This window comes from Mizuhopecten yessoensis, unplaced genomic scaffold (assembly GCF_002113885.1).
Source record: "Mizuhopecten yessoensis strain PY_sf001 unplaced genomic scaffold, ASM211388v2 scaffold7493, whole genome shotgun sequence".
NCBI lineage: Eukaryota > Metazoa > Mollusca > Bivalvia > Pectinida > Pectinidae > Mizuhopecten > Mizuhopecten yessoensis.
In genome coordinates this window covers 499152-515636 of record NW_018407075.1, presented here as the reverse complement: position 1 = coordinate 515636, position 16485 = coordinate 499152, and the positions used below count along the sequence as shown (strand labels likewise).

Genomic DNA, 16485 nt, shown 5'->3' with positions numbered 1-16485 from the left:
ACTCGGGTCAGGGGTATTCATTAAAAGTTTGAGGGACAGGGCAAATTGTTGATGGGAAACAGCACAGTATGGAAACTTCTCTGCTTAATGAAATTTTGATAATCTTATTTCAGGTGTGTTATGTAATGCTTAAGGAAATGGGGTAAATTTATTTGAGGAAGCATTATTCACTATTCAAAAGAAAATTTGTAAAATCAAAAGTGGTATCTTACCTAATGACATCTCCTACATACCTCTTTATTTTCATTTCCATAATTCATTACATTCTATAATGTAATTTCATATCGGGTCAAATAAGTATTTTGCCAAAGCTGCACCAATATGAACAATATCTAATCAATTATTAAAGGTCTGAGACATGTTGTTCTGATGCCAGGAATTCGACCTGTGCCTTTCAGTACACTGGAGTCAGACACTGAAAAACATTAAATCTTATATATAATTACAGTGAAACATGTACACTGGGCTGTTTCCTGTATTATGTAATTATACAGGTACAACATTTTAGTACATGTTCTGTAGAGTAGTAAGCTAGGAGGTGAGCTAGGAAGTAGTCTCTTTAGACCATCTCCAAGGTGTAGTTTGTTTAATTTGGGAATCATTATCACCGGAATCTAGTTTCCAGATCTAGCTAGGACATAGGTACTGGAAGTTGTGCTGGGATATTCAAGACACCTTTGCTGATCGACAGAGATATAAATAATGTGCTATCATTTGTTTTTAAATCAGAAGTAGTGATGGAGTGTGTGCCCAGGTTATAGGTAGACCATCAGATGAGGCTTTACATCTTGCTGTTAGATCTGACTGGTGTGAAGGGAGCCTCTTGTTATGTAAAATCAAGTCTATTTATTGGTGTGACCCTCCAACACCTGCCTGTACATGTGTGTATTGAAGGATTTATCAGACAGATTGTGATGGGCTGATGGAAGAGAGGTACTAAGATGTTGTCCAGATCTGGGGGAAGATGTTGGCTTGTGTGTTTGGACTGTTGTATATTAGACTTTCACTGTAAACAGTGTAAGGGGATAGCTGTAGATAAAGAGATGCTAGATTTAGCACAGAGATATGTTCATCTAAACTCACCTGGGAAAGAAACAATTCAAACTGTAGTGAAGGATGTTGTTACTCAGTGCTGCCCCTGTGCAATTTACCTTCCTCCATCTGATTTTCTTCTAAGATAATAAACTGTTACAGTAAATATGTGCAGAGAGTTTGTATATGAGTGTTGTAGTGACATTTACACCATAAGTACAGTTCAGACAAACCTGGCCATTCTACAAGTAATGTCATTGGAAAAACCTGACCATTAAACAAGTAATTGTCATTGGACAAACCAGACCATTAAACAAGTAAGTGTCATTGGACAAACCTGGCTATTAAACAAGTAATTGTCAGCAAACTTGGCCATTAAACAAGTAGTTGTCAGTAGACAAACTTGACCACTAAACAAGTAATCGCAGTAGACAAACTTTGCCATTAAACAAGTAATTGTCAGTAGACAAACCTGACCATTAAACAAGTAATTGTCAGTAGACAAACTTGGCCATTAAACAAGTAATTGTCATTTGACAAACCTGACCATTAAACAAGTAAGTGTCATTGAACAAACCTGACCATTAAACAAGTAAGTGTCATTGAACAAACCAGACCATTAAACAAGTAATTGTCATTGGACAAACCTGGCTATTAAACAAGTAATTGTCAGCAAACTTGGCCATTAAACAAGTAGTTGTCATTAAATGAGTAAGTGTCATTGGACAAACTTAAAATTATACAATTAAAAGTCCTAGGACAGTCACTTGACAAACCAGAAAATTATGCAGAAAAAAAGTCACTTGATAAGCCATTGCTGTACAGTCACTAGGACCAGAAGTTGTATGGTGCACATATTGATGTCAATTCTGTTCGTGTTATAGAATAGGATTTTATTTAGAATTTTGACAGAGATGTATTACAGAAACTACCTGATGCACAGCTAAAGATAGTAGATCAGGGCAAAAATAAGGCATTCCAGAATGTTCTTTATATTGTTGGGCTTAAGTGAGATGACCTTGAGTAAGTGATTGATGGCGAAGCTCGATGTTGATGGTTAACTGCAATAAGTGACCGTTTCACTCAAGATCTGGTAAAAGTTGATGGTCAATTCTAGCCCAGGACCAAATGTAAGGCATTTCGACAAAAAAAGATCGAAATGTAAACTTTTTCCTCTATCTCAGACAACATAAATTGTATTTACAAATATTCAGAAAAGAATTTGAGCAAGGAGAAAAATGTTTTCATAAATCACTTTCCAACAGATAGAAAAGCTAGAAAGTTGTTATCTTGTGAAAACCTGCAGCATGTTTCTATTTATTATCTGCCAGCATCTTCACAATGTTATGCTCTCCAACAGAACGTTTTACTGCTGTTGACCTTGCTATAACCTTGTCTAGTCATAACTCTCAGACAGACTCATAGGATTTATTATACAAACAACGATTTATTTGGATCAGCCAGATAGTAGACATCTAATGGACCACCAGTAGGTTTCAAATTCCAAATGATACCATGCATTTGCTGACCCGCATGTGAAAGGAATAGGAAATTGCGATAGAGCAAACCAGACGAGACTGAACAAAATTTTGTTGAAGGCTGACTCTAAACTTAGTACTTACTGCTGATCAATGGACCCTGAGCCAAAGTTCTGCTACACGAAGGCATGAAGGACAGGTGGGGAGGATACGGAGGCTGTCAAGGAATAAGTGCTGATGACTCCAGCGATTACTTGTCTACGGTACACCTCACAGTGATGAATGCTATTAGGATCCCATGCTTTGAGCATTGCTGCCTACCCTTTTTGTTTCCAATCTCCCTGGAGATAAGGCCAATGTCAGGCTGCATTCTCTTGCCACCTACAGTACATTTACAGAATACTCAATAACTACAAACACATTCCAGATACTTTCTCACTTGCAGGTAGAAAATTAAGCCAGTGAAAAATGTTTTATCTTTTTATTTGAAGTTTGAACTTTTCAAATATCACTGCATGTTTATGCAGCCATTTTCTAACTCTGCTTCGTATGTGTTCTTTGCTGCAAAGTTCTAAAGGTCTTATATTGCGTCATGTTTTGATCTTGAATGTTATTTGTGGAGGGAAAGTAGTGAGTACCAAGTGTACAGTCCTATACATTTTTTAAATTCTATTTTTAAGAACACCGACGACATCCTGAAAATATTTATCAAACTTCTCTTTATTTTATTCTGCATAGAAACAAACATCGAATGCAGACAATAATACTCTTAACAAGGGCTGCTAAGAGTAAACAATATCTGTCTGATTATTTTATGACCCAGTTTTGTGGTTCTGTACAAGACTCCTGACCCCAGGATTATGAAACGATCTTAAGTCTAAATTTGTCTTAAGTTTTGACTTATTCAATCAAAAATAACGTCATGAAAAGTGATGTCATACTTAATTGGCTAAGCAAAAACTTCAGTCTAAGATTGTTTCATGATCTGGGGACAGGAATCAAACCCTTGCCTAGGTACCTGTTCACTGGATTAAACCCTATCAAACTCTCAAGATCTCTCGGTCAACCAGGGCTAGTCAGCACTATAATTAAACTCTGTCACTTTGAATGTCTACCGAATTGTAATTTCCTTTTAAGTTTTCTACATCATTTTCACAACATGATTTTTACACAAATTTCGGTTTGAAAACGATTGATAATTAAACTCTAATCATAGATTCAGACTTGTGTCTACCAGTATGCAATGCAATGTTCAATGTTCTAGATTACATTGTCGACCAGGGTTAGCATCGCTCAAAACTGAGATATTGAATTTTTAATTCAATATTTTTTACAGCAGATTTTATTTTGTGCATATCAACAAAACGCTCGGAGGAGAGAAAAATAAAGAGCTTTCCCTATAATTAGAATGAGGTTATATTTACAATCAAGGGCCACACAGGCAGGTTCGATAATATGTGACCACACATGTTTAATCCTATCACTGCGTTTAGCTGTGAAGAAGCTGCAGGTGCTTGTAGAAGAGGGAGCAGATACCACGGATACCTCTACAAACATAGCCGACCTTAATTAGCAATTAACTTCAGATTACCAAAGCCATCCATTTGAAATGGCAGTACATGCATGATCAAATGACACAAGTAAAGGTTACGAAAGAAATCCTGCTGGCAGATACCAGTAATACCAATTTACTATTTTTATTTTATTGGCTGAATGTAAAGAATTTTTTTCCTCCAAGTTCATTCTGTTCAGAAAGAATATCTTTTTTGTGAGAAAAAGTGCATTTTTTTGACAATTAAGGTATATACATTTGCTTGTATTTGCTTGCACAAAAAAAGTGTATTTGTTGATCTGTACGTCAAGGAGGATGAGAATTGGTACTGTAGCATAACAGTTTGACACATTTTACAAATTGACTTTTAATGCTGTAAGTAAGATAGTGAGATTAGTGTCGATTGGGAATTACACCTCTGGGAGTCTGTGTAAATAGACTTGACACAGTGGATTACCGAACAAATCTGTCTGATATACCATAGGTGTAACAAGGTGATCGCTGGTAGAGGGCCCCATCACTAAACAGCTCCCAGATCAGGAGCTGGTGTGAGGAGCCAAGGAAGGTCAAATAGTGCAGGGGATGGAATTAAAGGTAAAAAGTGGGTATCACACAGACAGCAGGCTAGGGGAGGCTGTAGTAGTAGGAAGGCTAGGGTAAGCAGTACAGTCATACCTCACCATAAGTTGGTCAATATTTCACATGCTCAGTGGCTGCAGCCTATTTAAATGACAACCCACCTAACTTTAAAGCCATTATCTCCCAGTGGCTACTAGAATCATGGGATTGTAATTGTATCCTAATGATAACTGTGTAATGACGTGTAAGGTGGGATTAGGAAGGTGTCCACTGTAAGATGGATTTCTGGTGAGTATATTAGATAGAAATCCTTTGTAATGTGTGCTGTCACAGAAGGTAATCGTGTATAGCGTATAGGTTTATGTTTGGACCAGATACTAGCCCTCATCAATAATAACAGAGGAGACAGTTTCTCAGGGCTTTTGTTAACTCGTCATTCAAGAAACAAGCATTTAACCCCAAAATCATTGGACACTATATATGCTTTCATTTGTTTTATCAAAAAGTTATTTCGATTTAAGCAAACTGTATATGTATGTTATCTCCAGTCCACTGCATGTATTATGTTGCAGAAGCATTCTTGATGAATGATGGTGGACTATATGTGTACCTGTAGGGTTGTTACAGTATTGATGGTGATATATGTGTACCTGTAGGATTGTTACAGTATTGATGGTGATATATGTGTACCTGTAGGGTTGTTACAGTATTGATGGTGATATATGTGTACCTGTAGGGTTGTTACAGTATTGATGGTGATATATGTGTACCTGTAGGGTTGTTACAGTATTGATGGTGATATATGTGTACCTGTAGGGTTGTTACAGTATTGATGGTGATATATGTGTACCTGTAGGGTTGTTACAGTATTGATGGTGATATATGTGTACCTGTAGGGTTGTTACAGTATTGATGGTGATATATGTGTACCTGTAGGGTTGTTACAGTATTGATGGTGATATATGTGTACCTGTAGGGTTGTTACAGTATTGATGGTGATATATGTGTACCTGTAGGGTTGTTACAGTATTGATGGTGATATATGTGTACCTGTAGGGTTGTTACAGTATTGATGGTGATATATGTGTACCTGTAGGGTTGTTACAGTATTGATGGTGATATATGTGTACCTGTAGGGTTGTTACAGTATTGATGGTGATATATGTGTACCTGTAGGGTTGTTACAGTATTGATGGTGATATATGTGTACCTGTAGGGTTGTTACAGTATTGATGGTGATATATGTGTACCTGTAGGGTTGTTACAGTATTGATGGTGATATATGTGTACCTGTAGGGTTGTTACAGTATTGATGGTGATATATGTGTACCTGTAGGGTTGTTACAGTATTGATGGTGATATATGTGTACCTGTAGGGTTGTTACAGTATTGATGGTGATATATGTGTACCTGTAGGGTTGTTACAGTATTGATGGTGATATATGTGTACCTGTAGGGTTGTTACAGTATTGATGGTGATATATGTGTACCTGTAGGGTTGTTACAGTATTGATGGTGATATATGTGTACCTGTAGGGTTGTTACAGTATTGATGGTGATATATGTGTACCTGTAGGGTTGTTACAGTATTGATGGTGATATATGTGTACCTGTAGGGTTGTTACAGTATTGATGGTGATATATGTGTACCTGTAGGGTTGTTACAGTATTGATGGTGATATATGTGTACCTGTAGGGTTGTTACAGTATTGATGGTGATATATGTGTACCTGTAGGGTTGTTACAGTATTGATGGTGATATATGTGTACCTGTAGGGTTGTTACAGTATTGATGGTGATATATGTGTACCTGTAGGGTTGTTACAGTATTGATGGTGATATATGTGTACCTGTAGGGTTGTTACAGTATTGATGGTGATATATGTGTACCTGTAGGGTTGTTACAGTATTGATGGTGATATATGTGTACCTGTAGGGTTGTTACAGTATTGATGGTGATATATGTGTACCTGTAGGGTTGTTACAGTATTGATGGTGATATATGTGTACCTGTAGGGTTGTTACAGTATTGATGGTGATATATGTGTACCTGTAGGGTTGTTACAGTATTGATGGTGATATATGTGTACCTGTAGGGTTGTTACAGTATTGATGGTGATATATGTGTACCTGTAGGGTTGTTGCAGTATTGATGGTGATATATGTGTACCTGTAGGATTGTTACAGTATTGATGGTGATATATGTGTACCTGTAGGGTTGTTACAGTATTGATGGTGATATTTGTGTACCTGTAGGGTTGTTACAGTAACCTTGTTGTAATAGATATCATAATAAAAAGACTGGCTTTAACAATTTGCATCCTCAGAAGGTCTTGATTCTATTAGGGCTGTTCAAGCCTTTTGATGGTTTCCCACATGATGCTGAGCATTGTTTAACGTTGGCCGTTGTCCATTAGAGAAAACCTTCTTTCGTATGTTAAGCATGCATTATTTATTACCTCCCTTTGGTGTGAAAACTGCTGCTATTTATTCTTTTTTGGCTATTTAATCATTTGCCTCCTCCAACGCACTCAATAATAAATGGCCAACACAGAAATAACACATGAATCAAGTGTCTTGTTGGTATGTAGACCCGATAGCTGGTAGAAATCTACAGTTATTGAACTTTCTGTAACGGCCCACCTCCATGTACAGTGCTCTGTTCTGCAAGTATTTTATTTATTGATCTGTTTGATTGAACTGGATTTTTTCTATCTTAAACAACTTTAACTGACGGTCTTTGTCAGTTGAAACTATGATTTGGTACAAATTTTTGTAGGCAGTCTAACTGTCAATCACAGTTGAAGATTGATGTCCACATGTCAGATGTGTTAACAATATGACAGTGATGGAATGAAATATTGATTTATTTATTTTTCTTCAAAATAGTGAATTAATGGAATTGAAATCATCACGAAATGGAGTTCAAGTAATTCAGTACATTTACAGAATTATTTGGAAATCCAATTTTCTTGATTATCAAAATGTCCAACAAGATTATATTCAGAGTGTTCCAGTCTACCCAGCTGTCTAAATATAACTCTATAGGTGAACCAATCCCAGAGATGTTAACTTAATTATGAGTGTATAATTATGTAATAAGTTTATTATGTTGTAATATACTTGATGTTTCATTGGGCAGTCTCATCAGATCATCCCTTGTGATAGAATTTCATGACATATAGGATTTTACAAAGGTTCTTTTATGAGCCCACATTTAAAAGTCAGTCGTTCATTCAAGCTTTACATCCCCAATGTGCCATAGAGCGAATTATGTGATCAAATACACCATTCAGCTTGAGAAATGGAAGTCTGATAATCACTATATATCATCTTACATTACAGCAAAATTTAATAATTAAAATACCAATTCTCCCAATTTATAAATAATTTCTGTACATTACAGTCAATAAAGCTATCAGTTCACATATCTGTTTACCATGTAGTACCAAACCTACTCTGGGATCAATCTTTAATGTCCACAGTATAGCTTGGTGTTTCGTTAGCTGAATGACTGTTACTAAAAGTTTTTTTAAATAATAAATTTGCTCAAGCATATCAGAACATATTTTGTTATCTTTGACTTATCTTTTCTTATCCCTGAAAATATAGTCCAAGATTTTCAATCCAAAAACGAAAAATTTAGATAAAACTGTTGATCTGTGGTTTACCTTGTTGTCAAGGTTTGGGTTTGTTTGTTTGGAATGTTGTGTTCTGGCAACAGCTGCAGATGTAGTGCCTTGTGAAGACCATATTGTCAAGGTAAACTGGCCGTAAAATACATTAAATAGCAAATGGTTGATTTACTTGTCAATTCAAGTTGAAGTATTTGTATGGTCCCAAGGTCAACCAAAAGGTCAAGTTAGTGTTTATGAAAATTTGTTTAGGATCTAGTAAGATCTCAAAGAATTAAAGCTCTGACGTAAACACTCTCCAAGGGGTAGATTTCATCAAAGTGTTTGTCTGCTATTCTTAAGGAAACCTCTTCAAAGAAAACAGGTGACACGAGAACACCAGAGCTATAGTTGTGTAAGAGACTGCTGTCATTACGTGCCAGGCGCGGTCTGTTTATCGTTTATATAACTGGTATCCCAGGGTTGAATGTCCTACTGTTTGCAGGCTTTACGATATCAATAGTGACTTTTATATATCATTTAAAGAATACAAGTTATGATAGCACATGATTTTGTGAGCCAAGGTATTTCTGAGGAGCTTCTTTAGATGAGTCTTTGTTGGTTTATTGTATTGTCAGTGATAAGGACGCCCCATTGATTAACCCCTTATTACTACAGTTTAAACCCCGTTTTACTACAGGGCTGTAGTGCTACAGATAGCGGGATGTGCTGGAGAAATTGGTCAAACTGTGCCAGTCCTGATATAGTACGAGGATAATGATGGGGTAAGGTGCCCCAACATTCTCCCACAAGGGGAACAGAGTTTTTGCTCACTGCCCATTACAGAGCTTTCCTTGCTGAGGTAAGGTGAATGCCTACTCCTAGCATCTTGAAATTGTAAAGAAAAATTATGGTAGAAGAATTAATGCAGCTGAGTTGGATAAATATTTTCAAAAACTTTGGGGCTGGTAGCTGATCTGAGTTGAGGGAAATTCAGTTCTCTGGCCATAAAAACCTTCTTAGTCAAGGATAATGAGGGGACGTTTTTGGTCAACAATGCCTTCTTGGCTTATGGGAGGGAGTCTAAAGCTAGCCAACAGAATGTTCTTTGCCAAAGGTAAGGAGGGATGGAGGGGATTTGTCAATTTTTCCATATATTTCCTTCCTGACTAAGAAATGGGGTATTTTCTCACTCCCTCCCTGTTTGACCTTCAGAAGCTTAAGGCTTCCTGGCTGATGAAGAGGGGCTGTTTTCCTGTTCTCACTCTTGGCCTAATGGAGGAGCGGGTTCTTCCTACACCTTTTGGCAACACTTCCTGACCAGGGTCGGTAGTTTCCTGTGTGAGGTGTGGGTGCCTTTGTTTCTGTTCCATTAGGACCTGACCAGACCCTAACCCTCCATCCCACCTGTTGGTCTTCTATTGGAGTAATGTTATAGATAGATTTCTAGGTCAGACGTCAGAAACAGATGTACCTACAGTGCTATTAACAAGATAGGAAAACATCTGAGGGAACTCCTGGGAGCTGAGAGCCAGAGGCAATTCTTCAAAAAAAATAGCCTTAATAAAAAGTTAAAGGGGCCATTTCAATTAAAACAAAATTAAAATGTATTTTTAGAGGTCTAGGGCCCCACAACCTTGTCTTGGATTATCCCTGAGCATCCCAATTATTACGAAGTAATTGGCAGCCCCTGTTTGTTGGTTTTAGGATTGGATTCAAATCATCTAACTACCAGTTCTTGTCCTTTAATGCTGTGTATAATTCAAACACATTTTTATTTATTTTTTTAAATAATTTTCTTTTATTCATCAATCAAGGAGTTTGTTTGAATAAACAACACCATTAATTACCTTTCACAAGTGAAAACAAAACCATTTATTTATCTTAAACATATATAGCCTGCATTGAGAATTACCCTTGGTTCAGATTTCAACAAATGTTATTGGACAAAACAATTGGATGAGACAACAGGCTTTGATTATATAAGTCTTCTCTTTGGTTAAAATAGGAATAAAAAATCTTGCAAAAAAAGTAGTGTGATACAGCTTGTTTCACCATTAATTAGTGTATATGAAGACAGTTTACAAACATTTTAGAGTCTTTGAAGCTTTCCCAGCTAAATTAGCTCTAGTATTGTGACAGAAGCCTTGATGTGTTGACAACAGAAACAGTCAGCAAGGAAGACAAGTTCTGTCTCACTGTGAGCTTGATCCCCTCATTGTAAGGCCATTAGCTGGATAGCCAGTGTCCAGTCTGATTATAGTTCAGGTCTTACTGGTAAAGCTTTGCAGTGATCTCTAATGATCAATTTCCATTTATATTACCTACCTTGAGGTTGCCTTGGTGTCTGAGTATGAGTCAGATTAAAACTTTGTGGACTGGTGATTAGTCTGGAGGAAGCATATTGATCAGCTAAATGAAGGCCACTACTGGTATGTCACAAGTTTACCAAAAGATATTTAAGGTGTAAGTACAAGTATGTGTAACAAATGGTGAACATTGATTTGTCCCCCTACAGTTCTAACATTTTGTGACAGAAAAAGTAAATATTGTGTTGGAGGCTGTTGTATGTCTGCAACTATGAAAGTGTCGGTGTTATTGTCTGCATAAATATTTCCAGGTGATGACTCTTGAAGGAGTGTTTTACTTTCTATAAATATTTACAGTATCAATTACCCGCTCAATTTAAATTTTGAACTGGATCTAAAGTTCAGTTTAGTTGAAAGTGGTCATCTACGTTTTTACCACCTAAAGGTGTTTTTTTGTGCAACAAGTCTCAAATTTATTTTTTGATTTTCATGAAACTTCAATCAAGTACAGCATGATGATGTTTTATCCGCAGTCAAAGTTCTTATTAGATATTTCAAACTTTTATCAGCCTGAATATATTATTGACAGTATGCTGTTGGGCATACAGAACACTTCAGTGCTGTTGCTGTTTTGGATTTTTGTTTTGTTTCTAAAATATATCGTATACAGATACGAGATGAATGACACATTTCCTAGTGGAGATCAAACCTGAAATCTGGTTCTGTCTGATGGTGTTGTTAGTGATACTGGTAAAATTGTCATTTACCTCACCTTCAGTGTCACTGATACTGGTAAAATTGTCATTTACCTCACCTTCAGCGTCACTGATACTGGTAAAATTGTCATTTACCTCACCTTCAGCGTCACATAGCAGGTTAATGGAGCTAGGCACCATCGACAACGGCCATATCCCAATGATATTCTCACACTCGCAACTGCCGTTAGGAGACTAATTGCAATCCAGTTAAAACTTTAATGGTGAGAAAACGTTACAGTAATCAGCACTTCACAAAACTATAGTAATTATTTTTGCTTGTCTAGTCAAGCAGAGCATCGTATGTCCTGTACGGCAGCAAGGTATGCTTGATGTTGTGTGCAAACCGCATATTGGTTTTGATCCGGATGCTACATCGGAGACAAATTATAGTGATGTCTTTCATTGATATTCATGGAGTTGTTGAAACAATTGTTGCTATTTTATAGTTTTTTGACAGCCGACTGATCGAAGTCCCTCGGGACGGTTGTTGATTCACCCCAGTTAACAGCTGTCCCATTCTGCTTTTACAAAGGAATTCTCTCCGATTATCCATTCTGAATCAATCTTTGTTATTTTATTTATGTGTCGAGGTATGCTTAAAACAGTCAAATTACCATAGCAAAATTGAAATTCCTGTCTTAGTATGTACATAGTTGAGTAACGTTTTAGTGTCATGTCATATGTGTACATGGGGGAACTATGATATATTATCTGACAAATTCCATTTCATTAAAAACAAGGGATATGACAACTGAGTTTCTGTGTTTGAATACTTCTGCATACTGAGTAGGCATAACATTATGATATAAATGATGTAGCTTTGTTTCGTGAAATAAACATGGTTTTGATATAGGCATGTTTGCCGTGAAATAAACATGGTTTTGATATATAAGCATGCTTGCCGTGAAATAAACATGGTTTTGCTATAGGCATGTTTGCCGTGAAATAAACATAGTTTTGATATAGGCATGTTTGCCATGAAATAAACATGGTTTTGATATATAAGCATGTTTGCCGTGAAATAAACATGGTTTTGATATAGGCATGTTTGCTGTCAAATAAACATGGATTTGGTATATGAAGCATGTTTCATGTGAAGTGACCATAGGTTTGATAAGGAGGGACTTTATTTTTCCAATGATCAATTTCAAATACAGTCAAATCTGTACTAAGCGACCACCCAAGGGAAATAAAAAAAACGTCGTTTAAGAAAAGTGGTTGTTTAATAAATTTTGATACCATTTTGTACAGAATAACACAACCGACTATATAACCAAACGACTCCTTATTCAGACAACTGCATGTTGACAGACCACCTCTACAAGCGCACACTTACATATGTTTGTACAGGTAGTTTAAAACAACATCGTTCAACAGATCAGGTAAATATCTAAACAATAGTCGAGTGATAGTTATGACGGATAAACAAACAACTAAGAGTGTTTGAGAAGAATTGTCATTTCACTCAGAACAAACGATCGACGGAGACTTGTTGAAGTTCTCAACTAACGCGACTGTGTTTTTCGGTAATTACCATGATTTAAGCTAACTTAATTGTTACGCAAGATATTTTACGATGGAAACTGGAAAGAGAATCCAGCTAAAAAATTGACCTAAATAAAGCCGACAGCATGTTGCTGAAAAGCGGACCGGTATTATTGTTGTTAGTACTTTGGCGTTGAGAAGTTCAGGGATGTTATTAAAGTCTTTTATTATTGATGAGGAATTAGAAACGATATGTGTGCTAATATAAACAGGTTTAGTGCACAGTTGCACTGATATTGAATGTTAATTTTGCGTGAGAGTGCTGTCGTGAACATCTCTAAACAGACCCAATTTCAAGAATGAAAACCTGCAAGTGTACTACATCCAATCAGTTGGAAGATATCCTGGCCCAGTGGGGTCAAATATTATGTTACCTAGCAGGACACTCGCGCAATCAAAATGGTTTTGCTCAACTGCGATAAATATCAGTCCGTAGGCCTATTTTCACTGCTAAATCAACAATATCGGCAGTTAGAAAAATGACTTTATTTTTTTCTGCACATCAATGAATTTATTATAAGTTTGGAAATTGGTTTTGTCAAATTTGTTCACTGAGCTTGGTGAAAGATTGTTAAGAAGCCCTTCGTCAAATGTGGTACAAATATTTCAGCGACCATTTGGTATATTTTCATCAAATATGGTTGCTCAAATGTATCAAATGTGGTCGTTAAACGTAATTTTGGGGTCAGTATTGGGTGGTCGATGGTCATGTTAGACAGATGGGCGCTTAATACAGTTAAATTACATAGTAAAAATGGTTGAGATGAATGAAAAGTGATCACATAAAACAGATGGTTGTTTAATACAGATGGTCGCTTGAGCAGCTTTGACTGTGCTTACTTCAGAAAATTAAACCTGCTTCTCATAATTGTCCACAAAGAATCTTGCCAAACCTGATCATTCTTGCTGAATTTTCTTTATGAACTAAAAAGCCTGAAACATGCAGTTTAAGAATGTTTATTTTCCTCTTACAGGTGTGTTGATAGGCAGTACTCACCAACTTTTAACACCTACCCACAGTCGAAGAAGTCCCTGTAATATAGTAAATGTTGTATCAATAAAATTGCAATTACAAAGACCTGTAAAATCATCTTTTTGGAATTCTTGTTTACTCTGGTTTCAATACCTGTAGACCTGTTCATGAAAGTGACGAAATTAATACACATGTGATATATGATATAATATGTAAATGAGTGTATAAGCAAATTAGTTTAGAAGCATGAGAAATATTGTACGTTATCGACCGACGCCATCGTCTCCAATCCTCCTGTTACTGATTGAAGCACGTTATTATGTATGCCGATGTCCTTGTGTATATTAGCATGAATATTAGAGATATTTTTATGGTCCATTTACATTGTTTTACCGATGTAGTGTTGGCACTGCAGTCTCGTTGACTCTTGATTAGCAGGGAGGCTGTTTGAGCCAAAACCTGATTGAACTTTACATACGCCGTAATGAATGATAGTTTCATTTGAAAGCTTTGTCAATACCTGTCAAAATTCATGACTGTCTTCCGGCTATCTGAAAACCTATCAATTAGTGTAGAATATATAAAATATTGATTCAATGATTCTGCCTTAAATTTGTTGAAATAATCTTGAGCTGGACCCGACTGATTGCCGAGGGGATGTGTGAATAGGCTATGTTAAGTAAACACAGCTAATTAGCATATCAATTGTCAAGGCAATAATTAACCAGAGTCCACAAGGGATGGTTTGTTATGATGGAAGAACAGCATGTCTATGGAAACGGTCCTCGCAACAGGGGGGGAGGTCGGGCAAAAGACGAAGTTGTGCTCAGAACTAGTCAAGGATAACAAGGTGACTGCAAGATTTGGATCGGATCCTGTCTATTTGTCATCTTCGTGTGATGTTTCATCTGTTTAGACTTTTTGGACATTAATATAAGGTACAGGTAATACTCATACTTTTTTTCTGTTTGACATATAATGAGTTAATGACATAAAAGTTGATGTTATGGACATTTTCATCAACCCGGTACATATCTGCCAGTTGTAAAGCAGAGTAATTTTCCCTACTTTTGGACAAGGTTCACCTTTCGGGAAAAACCATCCATGATAAAAAAAACATTTGGTTGGAAAAATTTAAATATTTGATGTTTGACCATTTTTATAATTTATTTTGCCCATATCATTACCTCCTAACTTGTGAATATATCAGTATGGTTCCTTCTGAGGATTAATCCTGAAACATTTCTCCAGGTAATCAGTTGAATGTTTGACATTAATTTGTACATCGTGTCCTTGCAAAGTCAAATATTGGTGTGAAGGACACAGCTTTATTGCAAAGTCAAAGTTTGGTGTGAAGGACACAGCTTTATTGCAAAGTCAAAGTTTGCTCACAAAGACAGCTTCATTGCAAGGTCTAGCTCATGCCAAACTGTGTTTGACCTTCCGTTGTGTGGTAAAAATCTGTTTGATCCGGTAAAGAATTCTTGAATTTTCTTAAAACAAAGAAGAGAAGCATATAAAATCTGCTTTTCAATCTGTTCATCCATAAACAAGTTTTGCTTGCACTGCTTGCACTGAAGGTCAAAGTTTGGTCACAAAGACAAAGCTTTATTGTGCAGTCATTGTTGATCTTCAGGGACGGTTGCATTGCAGTCAAATTATTATAGGTCTCAAAGACAGCCTTCTTGCTCAGCCAAAGATGTAGCTTCCATGCAAGGTTAAATTTTAAGGCTCCATTGCAAGATGAAAGATCAATTATTATGGTCATCAATGTAAATAGTTTTCGTTAGGATGTGCAAGTTACTTTGCCTTTTGATTCTGATTTACAGAACTATTGCCGTTTTTGAGCAACATCTAGTGTTGTTTGGATAAATAGACCCATATAAGTTTCCATCTAATTCCTCTGATATTAACAGTGTCCTATGTAATGCCACGTGTCTGTGAATCGAATAGCTACCATGCGTTTTCTCTGGGAGTAGGTCACACATGATACATCTAAATGATCAGAGGGGTATTAATTTAGTCTTTGGCATACAGTTCTAGTTTTTGGTTTCATCTTGGTTATATTAGGTAGCTTGTTCATGTTGAATTCTTTTTATGGCGTCCATGACCTATTTGCAAAGCTTCTGAACATTCTAGGCTGCCATAGAACTGTAATTGTCTCGAAGTGTCCAAAACCCTCCTGTTCTTACTCCATTATATTAGACTATTGCTGTTACTGCATAATGACAGCAAAAAGTATCTAGCATAGTGAAGCAGTGGTAACATTGTATCAGATAGTGTGTTAGTGCAGGTCAAACTAAGTAAACCGACTGTCAGTTTAGAAATGACAGAATGTGCCTAGAGTAGACGCTGGGATTGTAAAGAAGTTTAAGAGTTATGTTCAAACTTCAATGTTTAAAAATAAATATTTGTCTTGGAAACCATTCTTGGATGGAGTAGTACATGCTTTGGTTATGGATATTCACATGTATGTAAAGTCATGCTTTGTCATAGAACTTAAACTTAAAACGATATTAAATTTGGACTTTTAGTCTAAATTCTGCCGCGATGTCGGGGGCCAGGAGTAGGTTTGGTGGTTGACCTCATTGTGTTAATGAGAGGTGCTGATTTTATGGTACAATCTCCTCCAGAAGATGGCTGGT

The 16485-nt window shown here is 36.6% G+C and overlaps 1 protein-coding gene across 12 annotated transcripts in view; it reads left to right on the top strand.

Annotated features, from left to right (window-relative positions):
- Positions 1-16485, top strand: part of LOC110453732 (sodium/calcium exchanger 2-like) — a 211920-nt gene that overhangs the window by 103399 nt on the left and 92036 nt on the right. The window lies entirely within an intron of this gene.